Source organism: Carlito syrichta, unplaced genomic scaffold (genome assembly GCF_000164805.1).
Source record: "Carlito syrichta isolate Samal-C Ts95f unplaced genomic scaffold, Tarsius_syrichta-2.0.1 Scaffold302334, whole genome shotgun sequence".
Classification (NCBI taxonomy): domain Eukaryota; kingdom Metazoa; phylum Chordata; class Mammalia; order Primates; family Tarsiidae; genus Carlito; species Carlito syrichta.
Window position 1 is genome coordinate 36738 of NW_007246430.1, and position 24140 is coordinate 60877.

Here is a 24140-nt window from a genome sequence, read left to right on the forward strand (position 1 = left end):
CCCCTACCACAATGAGAGAACAGAGGGGGTACTCATTAAGTGTTAGGTTTCTTTTTATACTTTCTGCTTCAATTAAAAATTGAAGTTAACTTAGTAGCTGGAGTTAGCTTAGTAGCTGATATTGAATAAGGAAGGGAATGGAGAAGGCAGACCTGCATAAATGAAACAATGGAGCTACCCAAAGAGTATGAAGCTGAAATTTAGCTAGACTAGAATAGGAATAAGCTGATTTAAGGGGAGTCTTGGAATGGCCTTTCTGTGTTGCACTTAACACATATACATGAAAAATAAAACAGCAAGCATGTACACATGAATCTAAGTAGAACAAATTAAAGCTGAAAAGTTTACTTCCATTGTGGACCATGTTATACAAAAGACCCATTTAGAAAATTAAAGTGAAATGCATAATTCTAAAGTCGCAATAAAAGCTTCACTTTTGCATGGCTTTAAACTACTGACTGTACTGAATTACTTTCTCTGATAAGATTGCTTCTATAGTTGATTGCATGTCAAATAAAAAACTCCACAATGTGAGGACTCATAAAAAGTAATTTATTTTAACCTAAGATACATCAGTCGAATGAATTGCAAAGTTACAAAGAGAAGAATGGAACACATTATAAGGTGTCAAAAGCCCCATTTCTTTTTTCCATCCATGGTAAGTTCTTAGAAGACATCCTATGGGTATGTTTTAGACCATGCCATTCGACATCTCTCTACTCTATTGAGACTGAACTGAACTAGTCAACCATCCTCTTTAACCTTTCCTTACTTTCTTGCAGTCTCTGCAAATGAACTCGTTTATCCAAATCCACTCCAGTTGCTCTCTTTCTCTCTTACATGGATGCACTATTTGCATCAGCTGAGGATTTTTTTGGGGGTAGGCTGTCTTAATGTTTTTCTCATTTTAAGGACACCTTTCTGGCACAGCAAAGAAGGGGTGATCACTCTTCTTCTTTGTCCCTTTAGCTTAATGAACTACTTCTTGTTTTCTCAGATGCCTTCTCTGGTCATAGCCTGTATCACTTGTTTCTCCTTAGGCCTGAAGGAATAGACCTGAGATTTCAATTTATTATCAGTTGTATTGCATGGCTGTATCATTTGTGGTCCATGGATCCAGAATACAGAACACAGTTTGTCAGGATATTAATTAAATCAATTAGTCAGGAAGCAGTGAGCTTTATGTTTCTAACTCTTCTAGTCTTTTTAGTTTCATTATCAAATTCCATTTCCATAATGTGTTCACGTTTTTCTTGTATTTTTTGCCATTGTTGCATCTAGGTGAGTCAGCTGCTTTGCATGCCCATATAATAAAAATATTATAACTAACATACATTGAGTTCTTACTCTATGCAAGGCAATACTTTTTTCTATATTAATTATTATATATATATATATACTTTATTTTATTTATTTATTTATTTATTTGAGTTGGAGTCTCACTCTGTCGCCCAGACTGGAGTGCAGTGGCTGCTCCCGCCCACCGCAGCCTCGACCTGCTGGGCTCTGGCAGTCCTTTCATCTCAGCCTTCCAAGTAACTGGAACTACAGGCGCATGCTACCACGCCCTACTAAATTTTTTTATTTTATTGTAGAGAGAGGTCTCACCAAGCTGCCCGGGCTGGTCTCGAACCCGCGGGCTCAGGCAATCCACTTGCCTTGGCCTCCCAAAGTGCCTGAATTGACTATTTTAATTCTTACAATAACCTTATCAGGCCGGACTCTGTGGCTCAACCTGTAATCCCAGCACTTTGGGAGGTCGAGGTGAGTGTATTGGCTGAGCCCGTGGTTTGAGACCAGCCCGGGTAACTTGGCAAGATGTCATCTCTACAATAAATCAAAAATTAGCCGGGCATGGTAGCGCGCACCTGTAGTTCTGGCCACTTGAAAGGTTGAGGTGGAAGGATGACATGAGCCCAGCAGGTCAACATTGGGATGGCGGTGAGTGGGCCAGTCTGGGTGATGGAGTGAGACTCCAATTCAAAAAAAAAAAAGAAGGAAATCTATTATGAGGCTCATTTTTTATATAAAGAATTTAGAGTTCAGAGAGGCTAAATGACTTGCTCAAGGTCTCACAGTTCATAACCAGCTGAACCAGGATTGAGCCCTACTACAGCCCTGGGCTCTTAAACATCATGTTATAACATTTATCTAATGCTGTTTGCAAAGCACATTCACATATGTCTTCTGATCTTCAAGGCAATCCCAAAATTATTCCTATTTTACAAATGAGGAAATAGTGGCTCCAAGAAATGAAGAATACATCAGAAATCACATAGCTAGTAAGATGTGGCACTGGGATGTGAACCAAGGTTACTGATTTTAAATTTAGGCGTATCCCACCAAACTTGAGCTGACATTCTGAATTCAAACATTTGACAATAAACTTGCATCTGATTTAACATGCACACATGTGTATACATACATATGCATATATACCTTTTTATATTACCACATGTATGTATAAGTTATAATCTGGATCCATTTTTTTTTTTGAGTTGGGGTCTCACTCTGTCACCCAGACTGGAGTGCAGTGGCCGCTCCCAGCCACCGCAGCCTCGCCTGCTGGGTGCCGGTGATCCTTCCGCCTCAGCCTTCCAAGTAGCTGGAACTACAGGCGGGCGCTATCACACCCGGCTAATTTCTGATTTATTGTAGAGATGAGGTCTCGCCAACTTGCCCAGGTGAGTCTCAAACCTGCGGGCTCAGGCAATCCACTCACCTCAGCCTCCCACTGGATCCATTTTAACTCTTTATTTGATTAGTATATAAGCATAACAAAGTGCAACAATTATTTTGGAAAAAAAACCCCATAAATTATTTCTTATGTTCTTAACAAAAACCATATTCATATAGTCAAATTTTACGTTACTGGGAGATTGATGTTTTTGACATTGACCCCTGGAGTTTAAGGATAACTTATTTTTACTAGATAGTATACTCCTCCAAAGGCAAGATTGTGTAGACTATCACCCTATACAATACACTGGTTTCTACATGTCCTGTAAGTCTTTTCTCTGAAGGGTTTTGAGAGATGGTAGAGAGACACGGGTTTTGGCATTTCATGACCTGATTTTGAATGTTGATTGTACTGCTGACTTGAAGCAAATTACTTTCATTTAACTTTTTCCTCAAGCTTCAATATTTTAATCTCCCCCCAAAAAGGTATTTTTTCTGAACTTCAGGCGTTTTCCCTCTAATTTGCTTTTACATAGTTGTCAGTGTGATTCTTCTAAAATACGATCCAGATCATGTCATTAATCCTTTAAAATCCATCTCTTACTCTCCTTTGCTTTAAGGATAAAGTTCATATTCTTTGGCTGGACTCTCAAGGCTCTTTATAACCTATATTTCTAGTTTTATTCCTCTCAAACTTCCATCATTTTGCCTTCATTTCAACCTAGGTTCACCAATTTAATAACAGGTTAAGACTTAGAATCCAGATTCCCTAACATTAAGTTCAATACTTTTTCTATTCTAACATCATCTTCAATTAAGAAACCTCTGGAAGTAGCTTATTATTGAAGCTTAGCCCAGTTGCTAACTCCAGAGCATGGTTACTATCTAATTTTTTTATATTGAATAATAAAAATCAGTCAATTAATAAATATTTATTGTTGTACCACTCTGCTAGGTGCTATATAATCTGATATAAGTAAGATACAGTTCTTCCATTTAAAGAGCTCAAAATTTAGTAGGCAAGATAAAGACAAACAAAAATAGCTCTAATCAAGGAAGAGTCTGCCCCTTTCTTTTGACATTATGTAATGAATATCAAGGGAGAAGGACAGAGAGTTGTCAGACTAATGAGGAGACAGGAAAGAGCTTAGAATTGGGAGTCAAGAGGCCTCGGTTCTGATCCCAATCCTGCTATTAACTTTCTACATGACCTCAGATAAATGCTTTTCCCTCTCCATACCTCAATTTCCCCATCTAAAAAGTGAAGGGGTTGAGCTAGTATTAGATGATGGCTAATGCTCAAATAAATTTTAATATCATCATCATCCTTATAGGATAACATCGCATACTCTTCCCAAATAAAAATAACATTTATCATTAGTTTAGTGCTCATTATGCGCCAGGTGCTGTTTATAATACTTTACATGTATTCAATTCTCACAATAACTCTATGAAGTATATCATCCTCATTATACAGATTAGGAGTCTGAGGTAAGAAGAGATTAAGTAAGTGATAGATCAGTAATTTGAACCTACCCATTGTATATCTAGAGCTGGTACTTCCCCCCAACATTCTTCATGGCTTCTGATATAGCTTGGATTTTTGTTTCCTCCAAATCTCATGTTGAAATATAATCCGAGGTTGGAGGTAGGGCCTAGTGGGAGGTGTTTGGGTCATGAGGGATAATCTCTCATGAGTGGCTTGTGCCTGCCCTGTGGTAATAATTGAGTTTCAGGTTCTGTTAGTTCATATGAGAGCTGGTTGTTTAAAAGAGTGTGGCATTTCCTGTCTCTCCTGGTCCCTCTCTCACCATGTGACACATCCACCCCTACCACTTGCCTTCCACCATGCGTAAAACCTTCTTGAGGGCCTCATCAGAAGCAGTACTGGTGCCGTGATTCTTGTAAAGCCTGCAGAACCGTGAGCTAAATAAATATCTTTTCTTTAAAAATTAACCAACATTAGGTATATTTTTTGTGGCAATGCACTCTTACAACAGTGGTGCTCAGGCCTTTAGCTCCATGGAGACTGGAAAATTAACCTTGCCATAGATTACCTGATCATATTCCTTTGATCTAATAAGTTTTAAACATTATAAGCATATCTTCATTGCATATACTCACTGGCAGATGTGTTCAATGAGAATCAGTTTCCATCATCCCTCATTCTGGATAATCTCACTTCAAAAAATATTTAAGAAGCTGATGTAAAACTTGTTGATGACTTTTTAAAATTTTACAAACTAGAGCATGACTCATGTATTAGTATTTTAGAAGCATGATTAACAAAACAGCTAAACAAATCTTATCAAAATAAAGTGAATGGTGCAATTTTAAGTTGCCTTATGTATTTCCTATTTACTCACTAATCCATAAAATTGATAATTGAAATAGATTCCTTTATATTAATATGAGTTTAATTCAAAGCTACACTGTATGGGCTTACATATGTACCTGTATCTGCACATACAATTTTATAAATATATGTATACACATGATTTAAATTTATGGTTTTAGAGGAGAAGTATAGAACCTTAGGGATACTTTCTTCATCTTTTATTATTATTCTACTTTCTAATGTGTTTTCACATACGTTATGACTGGGTCATAAGGCTTTTATGAGTCTTCCTAAAAGAGATACTGATTCTTTAATTTTACTTGTACTTTGAGAGTCACAAGTCCTCAATAACCTTGTGAACTAACCAGGCACTAATTATTCTCTTCATTTACCAATGAATCTGAGGCCCAGACATAAAGTGAACTGTTACAGATGACACAACTGGGAACAGAAAGAGCCAAAACTTTAAGTTAGGTTTTCCGGATTCCAAAGTCAGCATTTATCTTCCTACATCCTAGTGCCACCTCTGCATTTTTCATGTATGATTTTATTCACATCTTGTATAGATCAAACTTCCATTGTTGTGGCTGCAGGAAGGCCCAGAGATTAGTAGTATTACTGAATCTGTGCTATGTTTGGCAAGATCCAGAGAAAGAAAAAGCCAGATTAAGTTTCTTTGCAGTCAGGGAAGAGATATGCAGGCTCAGGTCAGAACCACAGAGAACTCCTTGTGAGCAGTTTTAAAATTCATTGCGGCTTGGGCTTCACTCTCAAGTCTAGGAAAAGGCATACCCTGTCATTGCCAGGAGGAAACTTCCTCATTCACATTTATGTACAATTCATTCAAACTGCTTTCTATAGCAAGTTTACTTTTGTTGTGTGATTATTTGTTTAATGTCTTCTTGCCCTGGACATACACAACACAGACCACAAATGCCTTGAGGCCAAGGCCACATCTGTTTTTACTTATTATTATATTCCTAGTACCTGGAATTTAATAAAGAATCATTAAATTTTTGTTAAATAAATATTGAATGCACACAAATACCAAGTGTTAATCACCTGCTCAGTGCTAGACTCTCTTTGGGGTACTTCTACCTTTTTCGCCTGTTAAGCCTCACTGAATTGTAATCACTCAATGAAATAGGATGAAAAGACACTATGAGGTTTGTGAACTCATGGTTAAAATTCTCAAGAGTTGTTTCTACTTCTTTATTTCCCATTCGGTCTTCAACCAACTGTATTCTGTTGTCTACTTCCCCCACTTTATTGGTGTTGCTTATTTGATAAACCTTGGGATATCTTTTATAACCTCATCCCACATGACCTTCAGCATTTGACATTGTTAATCAATCCTCCTTCACCTCTCCTCTCTTATCTTGTCTGGAGATATTTTATCTTTGTTTTCCTCTTATACCTTTATCTACTTCTTCTCATTCTCCTTCTTGGGCTTCTTTTCTTTCAAAGACCCTTAAGTGTTGGCATTCTTTCTCTAGGATTCCGTCCTACTCTTTTCACAAAATCTCCCTGTTCTTATCATTTATACTCTTTAATTCATATAATTTCAAAACTACCATCAATAAACATATTTATTGGATCTAGCATTTGATTTGTAGACATCGTTATGAATTTCAGGCCTACCTTTCCAAATATCTTCTGGCCAGTGGAGAGGGCAGAAGGACATTTTTTTTTTTGCAAAGGATGTTATAGAAATAAAAGCATAGTGGTGGGAAAGCTTCTAGTATGTTTGGTATGAATGTGAATAATTAGAAGCTGTTGTGGACTGGATGTTTGTATTCTCCTAACCCTATATTCATATGTTGAAATCTAACCTTCAGTGTAATGGGATCATATGATGGGGGCCTTTGGGAGATGATTAGGTCATGAAGATGGAGTCCCCATTAATGGGATTAGTGTTATTGTAAGAAGAGACCAGAGAGCTGGCTTGTTTTCTTTCTGTCTTGTGAGGATACAAAGAGAAGTTTGCTATTTGCAACCTGTACCAGGACCCTCACCAGAATCTGATCATGCTTCTACTGGCACCCTGATCTTGGAATTTCAGTTTCTAGAACTATGAGAAATAATTTTTTTTGTTGTTTATAAGCCACCCAGTCTGTGATATTTTATTATAGAAGCCCAAACTTACTAAGAAGCATTTATTTTATTTCCATTGTACAGATTATTTTTTATGAAAAGAAAAAAAAAAAATAAAATAGGTACCTAATAAACATTTTAAAATGAATCCATGAGTGAATGAACACATTAGAGTAATTGATGGATCTACAAAAATTTTGTATGGTACTGAGTACTTTACAAATGTAATTTATAATTGTAACAGCTAATGTTGATAATATATTACATGTGTGTTATTTCTTTAGTCTACTTACATTCGTATGTTCCCACTGCCACTACCCTTCCTCATTCTGTTTCAAACCACCTGCTTTCCTCTAATCTGTCTTCCATATAACCCCTAAAATTATCTAGAAAAGCAAATCTGGTTGTGTCATTGTCCTGCACAAACTCTTCAATGACCCTCACTTTCTATAAATTAAAGAATTTACTCTTCAGTTTACATTCAAGAGTTGCCTCTTTCTATGCTCTAGTCACACTGAGCTGCTGTCTGCTCTTGATTCACTATTTTATTTTATACATTTTTTATTCATTTTCTACATTTCAGCTACTTAAGGGGGCCTCACTATTCTTTTACCTCTGCCTTTTATACACTGTGTTATCTGTCTGAAATGCTTAATTTTAACTTTCTTCCTTTATCCATTTAACTTGCCATAAAGCCCTTAGTACAATGTCTACCATTTAGCAAGTATTTGATAAATACAGTGAATGTCACATCCTCATTGTTGTTGTAGCCATCATCATTGTTGTCTTCTGTCATCATCATCATCATCATCACAAAATATGAGAGATCTCAGCCTATCAGAACTATTAGACATTTTAACTCAATATCACATTTTACCTACGGCCAAATAGATCCAGAAAAAGGAAGAGCTTTGTTCAGACTTTTGCAACTGGTAAGAAAGACAGCAAATCAGTCTTTTCCCACTGGCCCAATAGGCCTCTTATGACTTTGAGATTATTTTACTCTATGCCTAATTGGTGGCAGCAACTGATACAGAGGAAAGAGCATAGTCAGTCTTAACTGGGCTCAAGTCTTGGCTATTCTGTTTACTTGACAACATTAATCAACTCACAGAGATTTTAAAATGGAAAATGTATATTTAATACCTGCCACAAACCTTGGCACAAAGAAAGTGCTCCCCACTCCTTATCTCATATTCGGCCTCTGTTCCCCTCAAATACCTAGGTTAGAGGAACCTTATAATTAATTATGCTGGTCTAAACTGTGGTCGGTTTTTAAATTCAGTAGGAGGAAAATATCATGGGAAGAAAGTTAAGAGCATATTGTTTTCAGCGTGAGCAGAAACCCAAAATAGATTCCTGCATACGGGTTTCTAGTCGTGCTTGGGAATGCAGCCGACTGAGCACAACATGGCCCTATCCTGGGGCTCTGCCAGCTTTGCCCTCCCTATGAGTGGAGCAGGTGCATCTGTGCCCATGGCCCGTATTGTACATCCATAAGAGGTTCAAGCAGGTTTGGATTCAATAGGAGTTATGGAGAGAACTGCAGGGTGGTCTAGGCATTCCTGGACAAGGTTCCAACATCTTAGTACTCAGAGACCCACACATTTATCTATGTAAAATTTTCTAGAACTGTTTACCTAGTTTTCGAAGGAAAGTGCCCTCATAGTTCTGCCTGTTTTTTTTTTTTTTTTATCCTATCCCTACTTTAGTCTCACTCAGACCTTACCTTTCCCAATTTAAGCGTAAATAAATCAAACTGACGATCTTCGGTTTGGGAGTTTGGAATAATCCTAGCCTCCTGTGCAGAGAAGCTGAAATTGTATCAAAGAAAATTGGAAATTTTATTCATTAAGAGGAAGCAAAATAGCTTTTATTGATTTTCTACCTTGTTTTCTTAATTCTTATTGTAAACCATTGAAATATCTATTGATGTCTCTTAACAAATAAATAAATTGAGATATTAATAATCAACAATTTTACTAACTTAAGCAAGATCACAAAGATAGTGAACCGTGGAATAAGATTTTAAATGTTGCCCCTTCTGGCTCCTGCTTTTCCATGAAAACTCCAAGTAGCTGTATCACCTGTCTTCTTTGCTTCTCAGCTGAGACTTCCTCAAGGTCTCTGGGTTGTGTTTGCACCCATATTCACTATGGAAATACAAATTATATATGCACTTCCAGCCCCTGCTCCTCATTTCTCCCTTTCTTCACCTCCCCAAAGGTGTTTCTTCTCTCTGACTTATTTTGCTTTTAGATAGACTGTATGACATTGATCAGGATCTCACTAAAAATATAAATTTCTGATTAGTATTTTTCCCTAAATTTTCATCACATATGAATTGTATCATTTAAAAAAAATAAGCACTCATGGTGGTTCATGCCTGTAATCCCAGCACTTTGGGAGGCAAAGGCAGGAGGATTGCTTGAGCCCAGGAGTTTGAGACCAGCCTGGGCAACATAGCCAAGACCATGTCTCTACAAAAACTAGAATAAAAATTAGTCGGGTGTAGTGGCGTGCTCCTGTAGTTTCAACTACTGGTAGTTGGGGGTACTAAGGTGGGAGATTTGCTTAAGCCCAGAGGGTTAAGGCTGTGGTGAGCTGTGAGTGTGTGATTGTGCCACTGTACTCTAGCCTGGGCGACAGAGTGAACCCTGACTCAAAAAAAATAAAAAATAAAAAAAAGGCACTAGGTCTCTTTATTTCATGGTATGCAACAATAAAAAAAGTATTAGTACTAATTTCATTAGTTTGGCAGTTTGGAGGAGTAAATGAGAGAGAGTAGGGGGAGGGAGGAGGAGAGGGAGAGAAGAGAGAAACAGGAAGGAGAGGGGAGTCAGAGACAAACACAGCAAGGAAGAAATTTAGAATGAAAGATTTGGTTTAGGCTCCTGGCATTATGTGACTAGGGTATGTTTTATAATTTCTGTAAGTCTTAATTATTTCATTTGACCATAAGGAGACTCATCTCTGCCTTCACTTTCTCACAAGGTTAGTGTCAGATCAATGAAGACAAAGATGTAGAAGTACTTTACAGATTACAAAGCACTTTATAATTATAGATTGTATTAATAACGTTTATTCAGCATGTAAACAATAAGTGTTGTCACACGCATTTTTTTTCTTGCTTGTTTCTCAATATTTTGGTACATGAATTGTTATTTTATTGTCCAATATTTCCACTACTTGTGTAAGAGTCCTGGGGTGTCAGGGCTCTAGGACAGAAGCTAGAGGAAGCAATATATATCATTCAAGGCTGCTGTAACCCTAGATTCAGGAAAAGACATGGAACTGCATAACTGGTGCACAGAGTAGAGAGTCAGAGTCTGATAAGCCAAAAATAAGCCAAGTGTCTAAATGGGGTATCTGAGCTGGGAATATGACCTCAGAAATATGAAAATCTGTAACCTGAAAGCAAATGAGCCAAGTGTAGACTGGGGGAATTTCTTGGTACAGGCTTGGCTGTTTGCAACTAATTGGGTATGTGTTGGCTACATTTAAATAAGGACCTAGATTACTATGGACACACATTCTAACATTTTAAGAGATGTTATCTATGTATTATTTTTCAAAGTTGAGTTGAATTATGGTGGCAATGTGTAGCATGACATTGGGACAACCATACTTCTGCCATTTTCTTTGATGGTCCTGGCTGTTGATGGTGATGCTAGCATTCATTTGATTAACACCATCTTTTGAGAAACGTCATATTTAAAATGCATATACAGTTTTTTCGCACTCTCTGTAGATATTTTCACTTTGATGTGTTTCATCTGACTATCAAGCTGCTCTTCCAGATATGTCTCATAAATCTCTATGCAGGCAGGGGGTACCTGTTGGATTCTTGGAGCTGAATTCACAGTGACCAAAGCTATTTGAGTATTCATATTATTTTTTCAAAGTTGCATCCTTTCTGATTTAATTAAAAGTGTGCCATTTTTTTCTTCAAGAGATAGAATAATCAAGCTCCTTTGTTTCTTCTGAGAAGGAATTCTACTTTGCTTTGGAGATATGTTATCTCAGAAGTAGTGTTTTCTTTCTTACCACCTGTGAACATGTGTATGTGTATTAGTCAGAGTTCTACAAAGAAACAGAACCAATAGGGTGTATAAACATACAGAAAGAGATTTATTATTAGGAATTGGCTCACATGATTATAGAGACTGGTAAGCCCAAAATCTGTACTGCAAGCCGGCAGTCTAGAGACCCAGCAAAGCCAAGAAATTAGTCTGCTCTGGCAGCAATCACAAAATACCACAGAATGGATGGCTTAGACAACAGAAATTTATTTTCTCACAGTTCTGGAGACTAGGAATCCATGGTCAAGATGCTGGCAAATTTGGTTTCTAGTGAGGGCTCTCCTCTTAGCTTGCAGATGGCTGCCGTCTTACTATGTCTTCATGGTCTTTCCTCTGTGTGTGTACTCAGCAAGCTCTCAGGTGTGTCTTCTTATGAGGACACTAATTGTTTTGGATCAGGGTTCCATTTTCATGGTTTTTATCCTCTGGCTTCATTGTGTTATCTTAGGCAAGAGGCAGGCAGCTGACCCTGAAAAGGACTTATTTCTTGGTGCAGTACAACCTTTAACAGCAGCCATTGTGTGTTGAGCTCCTCCTCTTAAGAGGCCCAGAGAATGTCTGCTCTCTTTCATTCAACAACTGTTTACTGATGCACTGTCTTGTGTCAGGAGCTGCACAGGAAGAGAAAGTGGCTTGGGAATTTTTTTCTTAGAAAAAAAAAATCCAAATGTTTAGTTTGCCAACAGTGAAGAGAAGAGGGATTAGGAAGTGGCTTATATGATAGCATTTGAAATTTTGCAATATGATTTTGTATTCTGTTCACACAGTACTATATCTTGAGTATTTTTACACTTGAACGTTCTCAGAGTACACAATACTTGAACATATGAATATATCACTATTTAACATGTTGAATGTCATTTCTTTTTTCATTATTTGCAATTAAAAATAATGCCACATGATTTCCATGCTAATTCCTAGTTTTTAGAAGAATATTTATATTTTTAGCTCTGCTGTCTATGGCAATATCAAATTATTTCACTTCTCCTACTGTTTCCCAAATATATACACACATGCACATGTGTGAATGCACACACACACATACACACATTTATATACACACTCCTACCTTAGTTTCTTTATTTTCTAGTACTTAGAAGTACAGTATATATTACAGGGAACAAATTTCTATTTGCATAGTTTCCTGCATCTAGTATCTGTCCTCTGCCTTAGAAGTGTGGGAGACATACATTTCAAGATGCTTAGTGCTATGAATAGTCCTCTCTTATCTTGTTTCTGTATTGCTATCTTGGAGTTATATCTCTGCAAGATAGAGGAAGGTAGGTGAAGATTAAGATATGAGAACAATATTCCCTCAAAAAGTAGCTCTAATGCAGCAGAAGGGCAGCTGTATCGTTTTCTGGTTAATATATAATTAGGTTGGACACTGGGTTTCAGTTAAGATGAGGGAGGAATAGATAGATTGTCTTCCTACCTTTTCCAGTCAAGAAAGGAAGATAATGCTCTGTTTCATAAGATTATGCCAAGGGAAGGCCATATACATATATATGGTATCAAGACACACATACACAATAATTTTGTATAATCTTTACATTATTCCCAAAGTATGTGCCATGTCCTTTTTTTTCCTCTGCTCACTTCTTTCTTTCTCCTTCTTTCTTTATTTTCATTCTCCTTGTACTTCTTTCAGTCTCATTTATGCATTTTTTCATTCATTCAGTAATTACTGAATACCTGTCATGTTCCAGACATTAAACCAATTACTGAGAATATAATTATGTATTTAATAAAAGACCAGTCCTTTTCAAGGTGATACCTTGAAGACACCTAAATGATTACATTACAATATTCAAGTGTCCTGATCAAGATAACCCAGGGTGCCATGAGACCACACTTTATTCACAGCCTGGCACATAGTCAGTGTCCAATTCAAATTAATGGCCTCTCAATGTGTATGCATATTTCATCACAAACATAAAAACAGTTACTTTTTCTCCCACAGGAGATGGATTAACGCCATGCCAGTAGCACCCCATAATAGCAAATGTGTTTCTATTATTGCTTAGTTTACAGGGCAGATGTGTCCAGCATTTTTTCTTCTCATTTCACTCTAGAGCAGGGATCCTATTTGAGGAACAACAACAACAACAACAACCAGGCAAGATTGATGATTTGGCTTAATTTTTCTTTTAGGATTTAGGAATTTTATTCTTTTTGAAGCAAAGCATTAGGTAGAGAGACCAGAATGACAATAAATACCTGATTTTCTGTACTGTGAGTTCAGGATCATCTGGGGATTGAAAAACAGGGTTTGCAGATATAAATGAAGCTGCTCATTGACTCAACCCATCTTCCCTGCCTAGGCAGACTTATCTCTGAAACAAAACACTATACCTAGTGAATTTTAAGCAATGCAGGAACAGAAAGAAGGTTAGGCTGACATACAATGAAGTGCTTGCACCAAATATATCTTTCCCATGGAAATTTTCAATTTAAGAAACTTTTAATGTGTTTTCAGGGTTTTTTTTCTTCTTCTTCCTTCTCTCTCTCCCTTTCTTTTTCTCAAGGGAGAGAGAGGGGGCTTTGCTTCTTATTTAAGTGTTAGAATATTAACCATTCATGATGTGTCTGAAATATGAAACAACAACGAGGTAGGGTTGGAGCAGGCTGACCCTGTGTTTCTTAAGAAGCTGCTCACTTTTGAAAACTGGATTTGGCCCAATGAGTAAAGCAGGATTGTTGAACATGAATTTTAGATCGATCTCTTGCCTCTGACAGTTACTGCACGAGTTCCAATCACATTAGTGCATCTTCAGCTTGAGCCAGAATTTATAGCATAAATTCAACATTTTTCAAATCTTAATCAACCCAGAGGTCATTCTCCTCAAAGTACAGTTTTGTTGCTGCCTCTGGAAAATCAATGGGGAAGGTTTGATACTTTCCTGCTGCCACAGCACAAGACACGAAATGAAATACTCCAGAAAGTTCTGCTTCATTTCAGCTGTTGCTCTCAGAGAATTTTTTTGTTTTAATGTCAGTGGCACTTTTGATCCCCAAAGTCTAGGTCTTACCTAAGGGAAATAGTCCAGTCAGCAGTAGCATGATCAGATAAAAAGGGAGATTTGATTTTATTCCTCTTTGTCTTAAAAAACTTCTATTTCCATTGCCTATAGAATAAAAGTCCCAACTTTTTGGCTTGATATTCATAGTCCTTTATATGCTACCTATTCAATTGGGCACATTGCCTGCAAGAGTAGTTGAGTACATGAATCTCCTGTCCTGGTTGTGTCCACAGCAACCTTCTCCCTATATAATAATGTAGCCTCAAACCTCCAGGCCTCTATGTACTTACTGCCCCTTTCCCTTTTAATTCCCTATCAAAATACTCCTGCTCCTTTGAGACTTAACTCAGAAATCACTCCTATAAACTTTCTTTGTTCCCTGCCTCAAGCCAAGCGGGGCTAGTAGTTTCTTCCTCTATGTGCTCTCTCTGCTCATTTTCATACCTCTCTAATAGCCCTTGGCAATATTCTCTAAATAGCTATGGGTGGACCTGATTCTCTGATAAGATGTGAGCTCTGGCAAGGGCAAGACCTTGTCTTTTGCTTATCTAGCTTGAGGGTACTAAAATATATCAGCTGAAGTAAATCAAAATTTTCTGCAATCTAAAATCTTGATGCTGTAAAGCCACAGTATTGGGAATGAGAAGGAATTTTTCTGTCAGATTGTGTAATCTTGGGACGGCTTCTCTGGACCTTAATTTCTTAATCAAGGAACTCCATTGACCTAATTGATCACTAAAATTCATTCTTATGCTAGCATTACTGTTATTATTGTTATATTTATTTTATTTTTGCAATTACTACTACTACTGCCACTAGTACCACTACTATTGTTACAATAATCTTTACTACCTAAGCTAACTGTGCCAGTACCATTATTCATTTAGTGCCTACTATGTGTCAAGCACTATTATAAGAATTTAACTTACATTATTGCATTTAATCTTCAAAACAAGCACATAAGTTAAATATGATTAGCTTCATTTCACTGAGATGACCAACTGATGCACACAGTTTAAGAAGCTTGCCAAGCCGGGCTCCGTAGCTCAGCCTGTAATCCCACGCTTTGGGAGGCTGAGGTGAGTGGATTGCCTGAGCCCACGGGTTCGAGACCCGCCTCGGCAACTTGGCGAGACCTCATCTCTACAAGAAAAAAAAAGAAAATCAGCCGGGCATGGTAGCGCATGCCTGTAATTCCGGCTACTCGGAAGGCTGAGGTGAAAGGATCGCTGGAGCCCAGCAGGTCGAGGCTGCAGTGGCCGGGAACAGCCAGGGCACTCCAGTCTGGGCGACAGAGTGAGACTCCAACTCAAAAAAAAAAAAAAAAAAAAGGAAAAAAAAAAAAAAGAAGCTTGCCAAAAGTCACACAGCTAGAATGTGACAGAACTGGGATTTAAACTCAGTATTGAACATTTTGCTTATTATAATAATTACTTTGAACCCAAGCAAAGTGCTTACTTTATTTTAAATATATATATAAATCATAAACATATATATATATAGTTTATGATTACAAAGTAATATATTCTCATAAAAGACATGGAGACCTCCAAAGAAAATAAAGACCAGTGAATCATAATTCTGCCACTCAAAGAGAATCAGTATTAACATGCTGGTGAATATCTTTTTAGTGTTTTCCTTATGCATGTATATGTATGTATTCTCTAAGAAAAAAAATTCAAATGTATACACAGTTGGAAATTGCATTTAGTTGAGATATGAAATTGACATGGTGACAATGCTGGTGTGTAGCCACTAACCACATGTGGCTATTGAGTTCTTGAATTTGGTTAGTGTAACTGAGGAACTAAAATTTCATCTCTTTTGTCATTACCTGGCCTGAGCCTCAAGTACAATAGTAGTTCAGGTATTAAGGGCTTGCTCCTGCCAAAAATACGTTAGAGGCAGTGGAGCTCTGACTTACACCAGCAATTCGTCTCCTCCAAGAACCAGAGTTATATAACTTTAATTCAGTAGGGATAGAGAGCCCTTAAGTATGGCATAACAGTCATTAGGAGAAGGCATGAATTTTAACAACTGACCAAATTTCCCTCATTGGGAAAAAAGAATTAATTCCTCAAGTTTGGTGAAAGCTCCAACTTTGAAAGAAAAATCCAAGTGTTAAGTTTAGATGAGCTAGATTACAGTCCAGTATGTAGTAATTCCTTATTCAGGAGTCTGAAACACTCGTCACTTAAAAAACTATGATAGAGTCTATGGAGAAACTTCAGCCTGCAATGGTTAAGGTGATTTATTCCATTTCATGCCTGAGAGATCATGAGCTCTCTACATTGACCACAATTGGGTTAGGCCCTTGGCATACATTTTACTGTTTTATACTCTCTTTGACTCTCTGAGGTAAAAGTGTTATCTCTCTTGTAGAGATGGGCGAATTGAGAGGTTGCAAACATCTAGTAAGTGGCAGTGCTTAGATTTGAATCTTCGTCTGTGTGACTCCAAAGTCTGTGTTCTTTTAGCAATACCATGTATTCGAGGCTTTCTGACTCCCAGAACAGAGCTTTTGCCAGTAGAGTCCTTTGATATCTCTTCTTGGAACGGCAACTTCACAGTCTGCATACTGTGAGAGGAGCAGGATCATTATGAGTGGATGGGAACAGGGTTTTGTTAAAGGAATCAGACCTTATATAACTGTCGGAGGATCTGGGGAAGTGTCTGTCAGAAAAGAGTTGTCAGAAAGAGGTTGTTGGAGGATCAGAGAAAGATCATCAGCCTATCAATCTGAGACGCAAAGTGCCAAAGTGAGGCAGCACAGTGGGTGGTCATGAGAGATCTATGGACAGCTGTTGCCTTTGTCTAGCTACTGATTCTGTGGATCTGTAGCCAGATATTTGGTGGGAAGTCTGAGATCTCTGATCAGTAGGGTCAGCTGTCACGGAAAAAAACTTAACTTAAGCACTCCAAGTTCAAAACCTCATGGTTATTCTTATTTTTTCATTATCTCTCTTTTCTACATCTAATAATCATATCTTACTGATATACTTTTCTAAACATCTCTCAAATCTTCTTCTTTCTGTCCCCTGTGACACTGCCTTTGTTCACTTCAGGTTATTATTATCTTTCTGGATCATGGTGCTAACATTTTAACTGGTTTTTCTAACTCCAGTCTGATTTCTTTCAACCCACACTCTATACTGTAGTCAGCAAGATCCTTTTAAAAGTTGAAACTTATTATTGCCGCTTATACCCTGTAATATCTTCTCACTGACCTCAGGGTAAAGATGAAATTCTTATCATGACTTACAAGGCCCTCTTCAACCTGGCCTCTTCCTCTTTCTGCATTCTCATCTCTGATCAATCTTTCAATCTCAGATTGTATGTTACAACTATGCCCAACTATTACCAATTCCCAGAGAATACTAGGATCTATCCTATGTCCATAATGCATATTTCTCTGCAAAGAAAGCCCTCCCTTCTTTCTTCAGCACTATTTTATTCAGAATTTCATCCTCCTTTACCACTTGTTAGTTATGACTCAGCTCAGCATAACTTCTGTTGGAGCCTTCCCCCACACTACAGGCCACTAGGGGCCTTTTTGATACTGCATTGTCCCCCATGATACTGTTTTTCATTCCCTGTGAGCTCCTTAAAGGTAGAGACTATTATATTCTCAAAGGTCAATTAAAGGATCTAGCATATGCCTGTAGGTAAGAGTCTCTGTTGTAGGCAATAAGCTGTCAGGGTTGTTGCTAGTGGACCAAAAGATAGAATGGATAGGGAGCATTGTTGAATAACAGAATTCTGGGACTGAGACAGGGAGCATAGAGGCTGTGATAGAAAGATTATAGGCTTTGGAGTTCTAATCCTAGCTCTCCATTTCCTTGATTATGTATTTTAGGCAAGTTGTGAGACCTTTCAAAGCCAGTTTCCTTATCTGTAAGAAAGTGAAAGTTATACCCATTTCAGACTTGCAAAAAGCACCTAGCCGCTAGATGTGGTGGCTCAAGCCTATAATCCCAGCACTTTGGGAGGCTGAGGTGAGAGGATTGCCTGAGCCCACGGGTTCAAGACCAGCCTGGGCAACTTGGCAAGACCTCATCTCGATAATAAATAAAAAATGAGATGGGTATGGTGGCGTTTCCTGTAGTTCCAGCTACTTGGAAGGCTGGAGTGGAAAGACCACCTGAGACCAGCAGGTCCAGGCTGTGGTTGCCGTGAGCAGCATGACACTGCACTCCAGCCTGGGCAACAGAGTGAGATTCTGACTCAAAAATAAATAAATAAATAAATAAATATTAAATAAAAATAAGGCACCTAGCATTGGGCCTGGGCACAAATAATCTTTAATACACATCATTTCTTCCTTAGAGATTTTTGAGTATGTCTTCTTCATTATTAGTGAAATTTGCCAGTAGCATTGTAATCCACTATTTGTAGGATACATTGCAAATAAAATGCTATTTTTTCTTATAATTGATCATCCTCTGGTGCCAAGAACACAGGACATTTATGGCTTCTATCTCCTCCTGGAAGAGAAGAGTGAAGCTAAGGATGATCAAAGATTTTCAAGTTTTAACAGCATATTGGACAGATCCTCTGGGACCTCAGAACCTTTCTGAGAATTACAAGGTTAAATGGTAATCAAATTATTTTTGCTGCATGAGCATAACCATCCACAGTGACAGTCACTGCTTTGTGACTCTGACCACTTTCATCTACAGAATCATCATTTTGTTTTATTTCACAAACCATTCAGGAATGAATTAAATTTACCAGAGAGGAGGATTCAAAATACATTTAACTAGATCCATAGAAACAGAGTCCAAGAGAACAGCCTGGCATGGAATTTTGTTGATTATTCAAAAAACAACCATCTTTCTTCTTGCTTAGTCTGCTGTCTACACTTGGGAATTCTATAATTATCAGAATCCTCAATTGGATTATACCTTTATGTAAGTCAAGCTTGTGAAGCATTAAAAATTGCATAATTCATTTTCCCCCAGAAATTTAAACCACGCCTTCTATTGTAGTAGCTAATCTGATTTCCTTGTCATCTGAAACCTTAAAAGGGTCTTCCAAGGGCATGGGACCACAGTTTCTCCTTCTTTCTCACATTTTGTCAGTTCTATAGCAGGAACTCAGATTTCCTCTCAAGAAAGGATATTTGTGGTGATGCTTATAGATGGGACCAAGTTTAAATGTTTTGCTTAGCTCTCAGAAATATTTGTCATAAGTAGTGTCAGGAAACCAGCTTAGTTCAGGCATGAGAAAGAGCTTAAGAGTGCAGGCAATATTTGACTAGAACACAAGAATTCAGAATTTGAGTTCTAGTTCTATTATTTATCAATTGCATGACTTGACTTCTGCAAGCCTCTGCTTTCTTTTCTGTAAAACGAGAATAATGGTAATTAGCTTGCAGGATTGTGGTAGATTTTAAATGATGTAATTAGGCAACTAGGTAACTAGAACAGCAAAAGGCTTTGGATACTTGTAGGGTGAGTTTAAGGCCCGTTTCCTCACTGTTTGCCCTCAGTCAAATGATTTATCCTTTCTGAACCTCTATCCCCTTACACATAAAAAGAAATGATGGCAGATAATCTCTTTTAAGGCTAGTAAGTCTATGATGACCACCTCACTCCCCATTTTTAGCTGAGGAAAGGAGGTAACAGCACTACAGTCCTCCCTCAAAGAGGTTTCTAGTGCCAAGTTGGACCTTCAACCAAGTCAATTCCAGTTACCTTATTTGAACTCCTTCCAAGTTGCCTATTCATTCTTAACATTTTCCCCCTATTTAAACTGTGATTTCATGGTTTTCTTGCCTTAGACATTTTCCCCCAAAATGGGACATGATTTAATCTCAAACGGTTTTTCCAAAACATCTGCTATATTCATGTTTCATGTCCCAGGAATCTGCCCTCAGATGTAGGAGGAACCTTAGCCATTCTGTTTTCTTCTTGCTCCTTGTCATTCCTTCTGCAGTTTTCCTGTCAGAGGGCATTAAACTTCTGTTTTAATACATCTAATGGTGAAGCACTCACTAGTTGGGCACCCAGATTGTTCCACAGAGATTTGAAGTTTGGTACTATGATTCATACCAAGAGAACATCACTACTGTAGATATTATACATTGGCATGTGATCACAAAACCTGCCTATTTATGGCAATGCTTTGACCTTTGCTTATCTTGACTCACATTTGTGTAATGCTGTAGCATATTTAATCAATAGTCATAGTATAACACAACCATGCCCACTTATTTGTGTGTTATGTATTTAACAACTTTTGGGGGGGGGTTGGAGTCTCACTCGATCGCCCAGACTGGAGTACAGTGGCCGCTCCTGGCCACCGCAGCCTCGCCTGCTGGGCTCTGGCAATCCTTCCAACTCAGCCTTCCGAGTAGCCGAAATTACAGGCATGCGCTACCACGCCCGGCTGATTTTTTTTTTTTTTTATTGTAGAGATGAGATCTCACTGCCCAGATGGGTCTCAAACCCACGGGCTCAGGCAATCCACTCACCTCAGCCTCCCAAAGGCGTGGGATTACAGGCTGAGCCACCGAACCCGGCTAACAACTTTTATACTACTACTTTGTCAGAGAATAGTTGCAACAGAAGCTGTATGGCCTACAAGCCTAAACTATGTACTATTTGGCCCTTTATCAAAGTTTGCCTACTCCTGTACTATACAAATATGTCTTCATTATTAGAACTATTAAAGGAATTATTTTAGGAGAAGGCATAGAATGACGATATTGAAGTATAATGATAGAAAGACATCTAGTCATATCGCTGGAGAATATTAATTGAGTATCTGACAATGAAAGCACTGTTGTATGTATTTTATGTGTATCATCCTGTTTAATCTTTACAATGCTATGTGTTGGGCATTTTGCTGTATCCATGTTACAAGTGAGCTGACTCTCAGTAATGTTGGGCATTTTCCTGTATCCATGTTACAAGTGAGCTGACTCTCAGTAACATGACCAGGACTACAGCGACAGATCCAGGATTCAAATTTAGATATCTAATTCCAAAACTCATGTTCTTTTTAGGATGCCACCTCATTTCTTATAGTTATGACTTCAAGTATTGTAATTCTTACCTAGAATTACCTGCAATTCTAGCCTTTATAAAAAGTAGTAAGGATATGAAAAGTTGTACATTGTCAAGTTATTAATGGGTACAGAAGTCTAGAATGCATTATAAATGCATCATTATCGGAAAGGAGTTTAAATATATCACTAGGATTAGTGCTTTGAAAACATAGCAACAGATAATAGCAAAAACTAACAGACTGATGAAGATTGAATAGTAAGGATTACTGAATTTTTGAATGTTTTGACATTATCACCACATTTTTGTCAGCACATACCAACCTTTTTCAGTTTAGGTATCTATTAGTTCAATATTTAAAATCTCAATGGAATCATACATGGTAAAAAGATAGAATGAAAGGAGTCTATAAAGTGACAGGCTGATTCTTTCCCTTAATCTATGTTTTCTGAAAATCTTCTAATATTAACTGTAAAATAGTCAAAACTTTAATAAAGTAGGTTGGGCTACTTGATTAAAAATGAGGCATAAAGGAAATGATCATCAAGAGTTTCTTTTAGAAAGAGCATGAGGGTTATTTTATTATTAACTACAAAAAAAGGGGGGTAGCATAATATATACCTGATTCTTTGTATGTAAAGCTAATATCATACTCACCATCCATGTGCAATTTGTAGAATTTAGAGCTGAAATGAACTCTAGAGATCCTTCTATTTAACCCTCTCAATTTTTATATAAGAAAACTGGGACTCAGAAAATTTAATTATTTGCCTAAGGTCATACAGCTACTATGTGGAAGAAGTAGAATGTAAAAGCTGACCCATATGTTTGTTTGTTTATTAATCCATTTATTAACTTAAAAAATTTAATTTAATCATTCATCTAACATTTATTAAGGCCTTGCTATATGGTATATGTTATTTTATTTAATTGTCATGAGATAAATGTTACTACTTTTGGTTTATTGTTGAGATAACAGATGAAAAGAGGTTAAAAATCTTGTCTCAGGTCTCACAGCTTTGCCATGAATTAACCATCTATTGTATAGCTCCCTATACAATTCCAAAGGCAGGCACTATAGAGCTAAGCTGAAATGATAATTGTCTTAGTTAGACTTTCAACTTGAATTAATGGAACCTTCAGCTTGAAGTTATTGACAAGAACCTGAAGAGGGCCACCGCTGCTGCTGGCAAAGTGAGCTCCAGATTCCATCTGCGCTGCCACAGGGAGGCCGCCTGGGCCTGGCGAGCCAAACCAATGCTAGACCTGAAGGTGGTTCCTAAACATTCTCTAGAGTACGAACAATGGGAATTCACTCTGGGAATGCCTCTGGCTGAGGCAGTAGCCATTCTTCAGAAGCATTGTCGCATCATCAAAAATGTCCAGGTTCTCTACAGTGAGCAGTCTCGTCTAGGCCATGACCTCATCCTTAACCTGACTCAGGATGGGATCAAACTACTGTTTGATGCTTTCAATCAGAGACTTAAGGTGATTGAAGTATATGATTTGACTAAAGTAAAGTTAAAATATTGTGGCATGCATTTTAATTCTCAGGCCATAGCTCCTACCATTGAGCAGATTGACCAGTCTTTTGGCGCAACCCATCCTGGAGTGTACAACTCTGCTGAGCAGCTCTGCCACCTCAACTTCAGAGGACTGCCTTTCTCTTTTCAGTTAGACTCATGGACCGAGGCTCCCAAGTACGAGCCTAATTTTGCCCATGGCCTGGCTTCTCTTCAGATACCCCATGGAGCAACTGTAAAATGAATGTACATTTACAGTGGAAACAGCCTATAGGATACCAAGGCTCCTGTGATACCCCTGAGCTGTTTCTTTGGCAATGTGTATGCTGAGAGTGTAGATATTCTTCAAGATGGAACTGGACCCGCAGGCTTACAACTTCGCCTACTTGCTGCAGGTTGTGGACCTGGCTTATTAGCAGATGCCAAGATGTGGGTTTTTGAACGTTCAGTGTATTTTGGCGATTCCTGCCAAGATGTTCTTAGCATGCTTGGCTCTCCACACAAGGTCTTCTACAAGTCAGAAGACAAGATGAAAATTCATTCTCCTTCCCCTCATAAGCAAGTTCCATCTAAGTGCAATGGCTACTTTTTAAACTACTTTACTCTTGAGGTGGATATCTTCTTTGATTCAAATACACACAAAGTGAAGAAGTTTGTCCTACACACCAATTACCCTGGGCATTATAATTTCAACATTTATCATCACTGTGAGTTCAATATCCCACTAGCCATAAGGAAAGAAAATGCAGATGGTCAGACAGAAACATGTACAACCTACAGCAAGTGGGACAACATCCAGGAGCTCCTGGGCCACCCTATGGAGAAGCCCGTTGTGCTGCATAGGTCCTCCTCCCCAAAAAACACCAAACCATTTGGCTCCACATTTTGCTTTGGTCTTCAGTGGATGATCTTTGAGGTCATGCAGAACAACCACATTCACTGCCTCAAGAGAAAAAGGTCAGACTACCTACCAGGGAAGACCAATTAGAATAGCAGCAGATTTATCTACAGAAACCCTCCAGGCTAGAAGACCCTGGAACCCTATCTTCAAAGTTCTAAAAGATAAACAATTTCAACCAAGAATAACCTACCCAGCCAAGCTAGCTTCATCAGTGTGGGAGAATTGAAATCTTTCCCAGATATCCAATCCCTAAGAACCTACACTGCCACCAGAACACCTCTACAAGAAACACTTAAGAAAGTATTGAACACAGAAGAAAAAGAAAAAAGAACAACAACATTCTTCACAAGAGTACAGGCAAAAAATTAAAAACACACATGAACCAACTCTAGAACCAAAAGAAAGACAACACACAAACAGAAAGAAAAACAACTCTGTAAGAACATTATGATAGGGATCAACTCTCACATTTCAATGATTAGCTTGAATG

At 38.0% G+C, this 24140-nt stretch overlaps 1 pseudogene across 1 annotated transcript; it reads left to right on the plus strand.

The window, feature by feature from the left end:
• Window positions 1-22483: 22483 nt before the first annotated feature.
• LOC103258715 lies at window positions 22484-23716 on the plus strand (annotated as a pseudogene). The gene has a single exon (XR_002481878.1). The product of XR_002481878.1 is annotated as a UPF0183 protein C16orf70 pseudogene (transcript).
• The last annotated feature ends 424 nt before the right edge of the window (window positions 23717-24140 follow it).